General features: G+C 39.7%; 1 long non-coding RNA gene across 1 annotated transcript; it reads left to right on the top strand.

The window, feature by feature from the left end:
* Positions 1-1,893: 1,893 nt before the first annotated feature.
* Positions 1,894-5,832, top strand: LOC134284261 (uncharacterized). Its single transcript, XR_009995723.1, has 3 exons — positions 1,894-2,054; positions 2,117-2,595; positions 5,707-5,832. It is a non-coding gene; the product is annotated as an uncharacterized LOC134284261 (long non-coding RNA).
* The last annotated feature ends 487 nt before the right edge of the window (positions 5,833-6,319 follow it).

Genomic DNA, 6,319 nt, shown 5'->3' with positions numbered 1-6,319 from the left:
TTACGGTCCCTCATATATTCTGCAGTAAATGATTTTGTGTCTTCTTATCTATTACTGTTGTTTGAATATCAATACTGTCAAACATTATACAATTATAATTCACTGCCATTATTTACAGAACACAAACGGAAAATTAATCTTAAAATTTTTTTTCCGGGAAATGGTGCATTCCGGGAAATGGTGCATTCCGGGAAATGGTACATTCCGGGAAATGGATTTCCGGGAAATGGTCCATTCTGGGAAATGGATTTCCGGGAAACGTCTTTCCGGGAAACGGTTTTCCGGGGAATGGTTTTCCGGGAAATGGGGGACAACCATGGTTTTCTTTTTCAGCTCATGCGTGTGACGTACCTGGTTTGGATAGGATATCAAATGTTTGTCCAACAGCGTACTGCCGCAGCTGGCGAAGGCTGATCAAAAACAGCTCAACCTCGTTTTGATAGTAAATACAAGACTAACCTATAAAGTTATAATGTTCCATCAAATACGAGATCAATTAAGATACCAATTAACCAATTTGTTTCCAATTTTTTTCTTATTAAGACATTGCCTGCCGTGCCCGATGGAATCAATAAATACATCTTCATTGGTGTTGGCCAAATTTAACACTTAGTTCTTTTTTAATAATTTCCAGGAGAGGACATCTGTTGATGAATCGTCGGACCAGTTCCCAGACCCTTGCCCAGCCAGTGAATCAGAAATCAACATTGTCAAAACAATAAATTGTTATTTTAATTTAGAACTTCTGTTTTTAAATACTGTAGCACTGCTTAATAGTAGTGCTCTTATTTCGTGCGAGCTCTAGGTTTTGTTTTCATGATTTTTATTTGAATAACAAAAGATGTGTTTTCAGAGTAATCTCAATTAACCCTGAACACATCTTTTGAAATTCTGGACTAAAATCGTGATTGTAGAACTATGAGCTCGCGTGAAATATGGATACTCTTCATTATGTATTTATACCTGGAGTTTTATAACACAAAATCCATGTATATCAAAACATGAATTTGATGTTCAGCTTATGCTACATTCACTAGGTTGGAAATGTATATCTATAGGCAATTCATTCAGTATGCATATGCATTTCATTCAAATACCGTATGACATACACATTAGAATCGAGTGAATTGTTGATAGATCGGTGCAAAAATAATGTTGGTGATTCTATATGTTCCACACGTGAAATTGGAGGGATTTACAATTTGCGCAATTCTATATGTGAAACATACTACTTAGACATGTCAATTTTTTTGAGTGTAGGTTTAGTAGTCTAAAATTTCTTGAATCTTAGGTTAGTGTGTTAGTGTACGTAGGTCCAGAGAAAAAGTGATTAGTAGAGTAATAATTAAACACAAATGGTGTTAAAATGCCTCAAATTCTATTGTGCCCATCTAGAGTAGTTATATCTATTGTTGTGAACGATACAAGAAACTTTCGCCCAAGCAAATTATAATTGCTCAAGAAAAAGGTAAAACATGCTCATACAAAGAATCTTAAGGTCTTAAGGTAGGTCTCAATACACTTTGGGTTTGTTCAAAAACCCTAAGTTAAAGATGGGGCCTAAAACCAAGTATGATCATGTGGATATATAAAACTATTGTCCGACCCAGACACCAGGGTGCGATGACGTCACGATTTCGATTCCCGCATCTTGTACCAATGTTTAGGGAACCCAAATGCATTGTCAATGGGGGAACTCAATTGAAGTTGGCTGCAAACAATCCTATTGGATAGGAATAGGGATGTCATAACCGTGGTCCCAGTACCACCTACGCTTCTTTTGTCTGGTGGGGCTAAGCCAAGGGGCGTTTCACTCGGGATGCATTTCATATATCATAAAAATAAAATGCATTTTTTTACATTAAATGTACATTAAATGTGCATTTAAAGATTTTTTTAAGCGTGTACCTTTCACCAATGTCACTGTCAAAAATTTCAGTTAACCACGCGGAGTGTTGGCAACAAAAAAAGAAAAAAAAAATCCTGTTATGAAAACAAAAGTTTAATTTAGTTAGTTCGGTACATAAATTCGTTGAATAAACGTGCAAAATAGGGTAAGTCATAGAGAAAATTGTAATTTGCTGTTTTGTGCTTATTAAATTTCTATATTTTTCAGATTTGCGTCGACAGTCTGCTGGTAAATGCCAGGGTACACACGTCTATGCCGTTTTCGCACAAAGTGGTGGCGGAGAGCACCCGGAAGAGCTTTAGCTTGGAAGTGCGCTAGAGTTGCAATCGTTGCAATGCAAGGTAGCGCATATTGGATGCGGAGGAATAGCGCTTCCATGAGAGCCGAGGACAAGCAGCGGTACGGGTTGGAAGTGCAGAAAAACGCCCCAATGGTCGATCCCCAACACATCGACGCGACCACTCGGAGTATTGCCACGACGAAAGTTGCAATGCTTCAAGGAATCCGGAGCAAAACTGGTCAATACATCGCAAGCCCGTCCCTTCAGCTTCCTCGGAAGTCGCGTCAAGGTATTTTTGCTGTTCATCCTGTACGGATGCATCAGCGGCTCATCAAAAACAGGCTGCAAGGTGGGCGGGTGTGATGTTGACCGCGCTTCAGTTCATGCTGCTGCTTATTGAACATGAGTGAGTATTGAACAAATTCTCTAATAGTTCCTTTGGAAACTAACAGAAATCATTACGGATATCAAATCATACTATTCTATGAATTTTTCAACAAATTTCTTTGGAGTTTAAGCCTGCTTTTATGGTATTCTTTTAGCAGAATTTGTTTATTTGGGAATTTTGAAGTACTCAGGGCCAATTTCTTCACCAGAAATTCCACCCGAGATTCTTTCAGAAATTATTGCAGTGAATGTTTCCAGTAACTCCGGGATTTTTTTCCGGGATACTCCGGGATTCTTTTAGAAATTATTGCAGGGATTCTTTCAGTTACTCCTCCCAAGACTTTCTTCCCAAGACCTTCCAGGAAATCCTTCCGAGATTCCTTCAAGATAATTTTTTGAGATTCCTCCAAAAATTCTTAACGGTATTCCTGCAAGAATTGCTCTTAGGATTTCTCTGGAAATTCCTCCCGGGATTCATTCTGAAATCAATGGAGAGATTTTCTCAGTTAGGCCTCCCGAGGTTCCTCCAGGAATTCCTCCCGGGATTACTGTAGGAATTGTTTTCGGGATTCTTTAAGAAATTAGTGCATGGGTTTTTTTCAGTTCCTCCCGAAATCTTCGAGGAATTCCTCCCGGGATACCTCCAGGGAATTCTCCAAAAAATTCTTCAGAAATTCCTCTCGGTATTCCTTTTAGAAAACTTCCAGAAATTCCTCCTGAGATATCTTCAGGAGTTCCTCATGTGATTCCTACAGGAATTCCCTCCGGTTTTCCTCCAGCAATTCCCTCCGATATTCCTCCAGGAATTCATCCCCGGATTTATCTAAAAAAAAAAACCCTCCCGGGATTCATCCAGAAATTATTGCACGGGTTCTTTCAGTTCTTCCTCCCGAGGTTCCTCCAGGAATTCCTTAGGATTCCTCTAGGGACTACTGGGAACTAACATTTTTTCTGGTATTAAGCGAACGTTCTTCCAAAAGCTACCTATAGCTACTATAGTGCTCCATAAGCTGTTATGCAGCTACTTTTGTTAGTAGGAATTCCTTCCGGGGTTCCTCCCGGGATCCCACTAGGAATTCCTCCCTAGTGGAACCTAGTGGAATTCCTCTCGGGATTTTATCTCAAGATTCCTTCCAGGAATTTCTCCGGAGATTCCTCCACGATTTCCTCCAGAAATTCCACTCGGAATCTTCGAGGAACTTCTCCCGAGATTCCTCCAGAATATCCTCCAAAATTACTTATGAGATTCCTCTGGAAAGTCCTCACGGGACTCCCCTACGAATTCCTTCAGGGATTCCCGCAGGAATTCCTCCCGGGATACCTCCAGGAATATTTTTCGGGATTTCTCCAGGAATTCCTCCCTGAAACAAGTCCAGGATACCTCCAAGAATTCCTCCCAGGATTTTTCCAAAAATTTCCTCCCGGGATTCCTCTAGAAATTGTTCCAGGAGTTCCTTCCGAGAAACTTCCAGAAATTCATCCCAGGATTCCGCCAAGAACTCCTACCGTGGTTCCTACAGGAATTGCTTCCGGTATTCCTCCAGGAATTCTTCCCGGAATTTCTCTAAAAACACCTCCCGGGATACCTCCAGGAATTCCACCCGGGATTCCTCCAAGAATTTCTCCAGAAATTCCTCCCAGAATTCCTCCCAGGTTTCCTCCAAAAACTCCACCCGGGATTCTTCCAGCAATTCTTCCCAGGACTCCTCCAGGAATTTCACTCGGGATATCTTAAATTCCTTCCGGGATTCTTTCAGAAACTATTGCAGATTCTTTCAGTTTTTCATTCCAAAGCTCCTCCAGGAATTCCTCTCAGGATTCCTCCAGAAATTCCTCCTGTGATTATTCCAGGAATTCCTCCCGGGATTCTTCTAGGAATCCCTCCCGATACTCCCCAAGGAATTCCTCTCGGGACTTCTCTAAAAACACCTCCCGGGATACCTCCAGGAATGCCTCCAAGAATTTCTTCAGAAATTTCTCCCAGAATTCCTGCAGATATAGGGCCCATATAGCCGAGGCGGTAAACGCACGGGTATTCAGCATGACCATGCTGAGGGTGACGGGTTCGATTCCCGGTCGGTCCAGGATCTTTTCGTAAAGGAAATTTCCTTGACTTCCTTGGGCATAGAGTATCTTCGTGCCTGCCACACGATATACACATGCAAAATGGTCATTGGCAGAGGAAGCTCTCAGTTAATAACTGTGGAAGTGCTCATAGAACACTAAGCTGAGAAGCAGGCTTTGTCCCAGTGAGAACGTTACGCCAAGAAGAGAGGAGAGAGAGAATTCCTGCAGATTTGTGCCAGGTTTCCTCCAAGAACTACACCCAGCAATTCTCACCGAGTTTCCTCCAGGAATTTCAGCCAGGATTTCTGAAGAATTTCCTTCCGGGATTCTTTCAGAAACTATTGCAGATTCTTTCATCCCAACATTCCTCCAGGAATTCGTCCCGAGATTACTGAAGAAATTCGTCCTGGGATTCCTCCAGGTATTCTTCTAAGAATAAAGATTTTTGAAAATCATTTGAATGTATTTTATGAAACTAATAATTTTTCAAAGTGATAGAAGATTCAATTTCAATTGTAGAATATGTGCCAAATGACTGTAAATTTCTGAGAATCTTCAACGATTTTCAGAATCTATTCGAATAGCTTTTGTAAGGCAACTGGCATCTTAAAATGGTTAATGCTAGTTGTCTAAGGATTCTTAAGGAATTTTTGAAAATCATTCAAATATGTTTTGCTTCTTTTGTTGTTAAATTCGATTTTAAAATTGTTCACTTGCCTTGTTTATAAAAAATATATACAATATGTATTAATTAAGCGTAATATACGTAATTACGCGATACATTCCATGCTACATTTATTGCAATGGAAAAGTTTTATTTTTGCAAGATCATTTCCGCCTTCGGGAATAACTTTTTTTGTAAAATATTTACACTTTTCAGGTCCCCTCTTAACCACCAAATCGTAAACTTCTTTAGTATATTCAAGTGCCTTAATAATTTGTCATCGTCGCTCTTGTTTGTTTCATTTGGAATGTAATAAAATTATTTCCGTATATGTATTCGTTTTTTTTGTTTCTTATTCGTATAAATATTTGTTTTAGTATTATTATTTTTTTCTTACAGTCACTTCTGTCTACCAAACCGAGCATCATCATGGAGTTCATTCTCATCATCATCAGTCTAAGACGAGCCTCGGCTTCGATTTTATACATCATATTTTTATTATTAATAAATAGTACTGTAGGGGAAGGGGTGCTGCTTTGTTGAGACAAAACATATTCGAAAGTGCATCAAGGCTCTGAACAAGGTAAATTATTGCGATATATGCTATTTTGTGGCATGCCTCTTTCTAAAATTAGTCACTTTTTAGAGAAAGTAAAATTCGCTCTTAATCAGAATTTGCTATAACTTATTAGGTTCACCAGGTGGCGATGCAAAACCATTTAATGTTGAATTTGGTTTCATCTTTAAAATATTGCGCATTTCCCACCCTACTGGACCCCTTTCGCAGTTAGTATAAGTGCGGGATCGTGAATAAAACTGCGATTTTGCATCGAATCGTGTCGGTGTCTTCTGCGCACTTATGCATTACAAGGTGCTGAATAAGTGCGCAGAAGACACCGAAACGATTCGATGTAAAATCGCAGTTTTATTCACGATCCCGCACTTATAGTAACTGCGAAAGGGGTCCAGTGAGGTGGGAACTGCGCAATATATATGAAATTTGTTATAGGAT

Source organism: Aedes albopictus, chromosome 3, assembly GCF_035046485.1.
Source record: "Aedes albopictus strain Foshan chromosome 3, AalbF5, whole genome shotgun sequence".
Taxonomy (NCBI): domain Eukaryota; kingdom Metazoa; phylum Arthropoda; class Insecta; order Diptera; family Culicidae; genus Aedes; species Aedes albopictus.
This window is presented reverse-complemented; position numbering and strand designations above follow the sequence as displayed.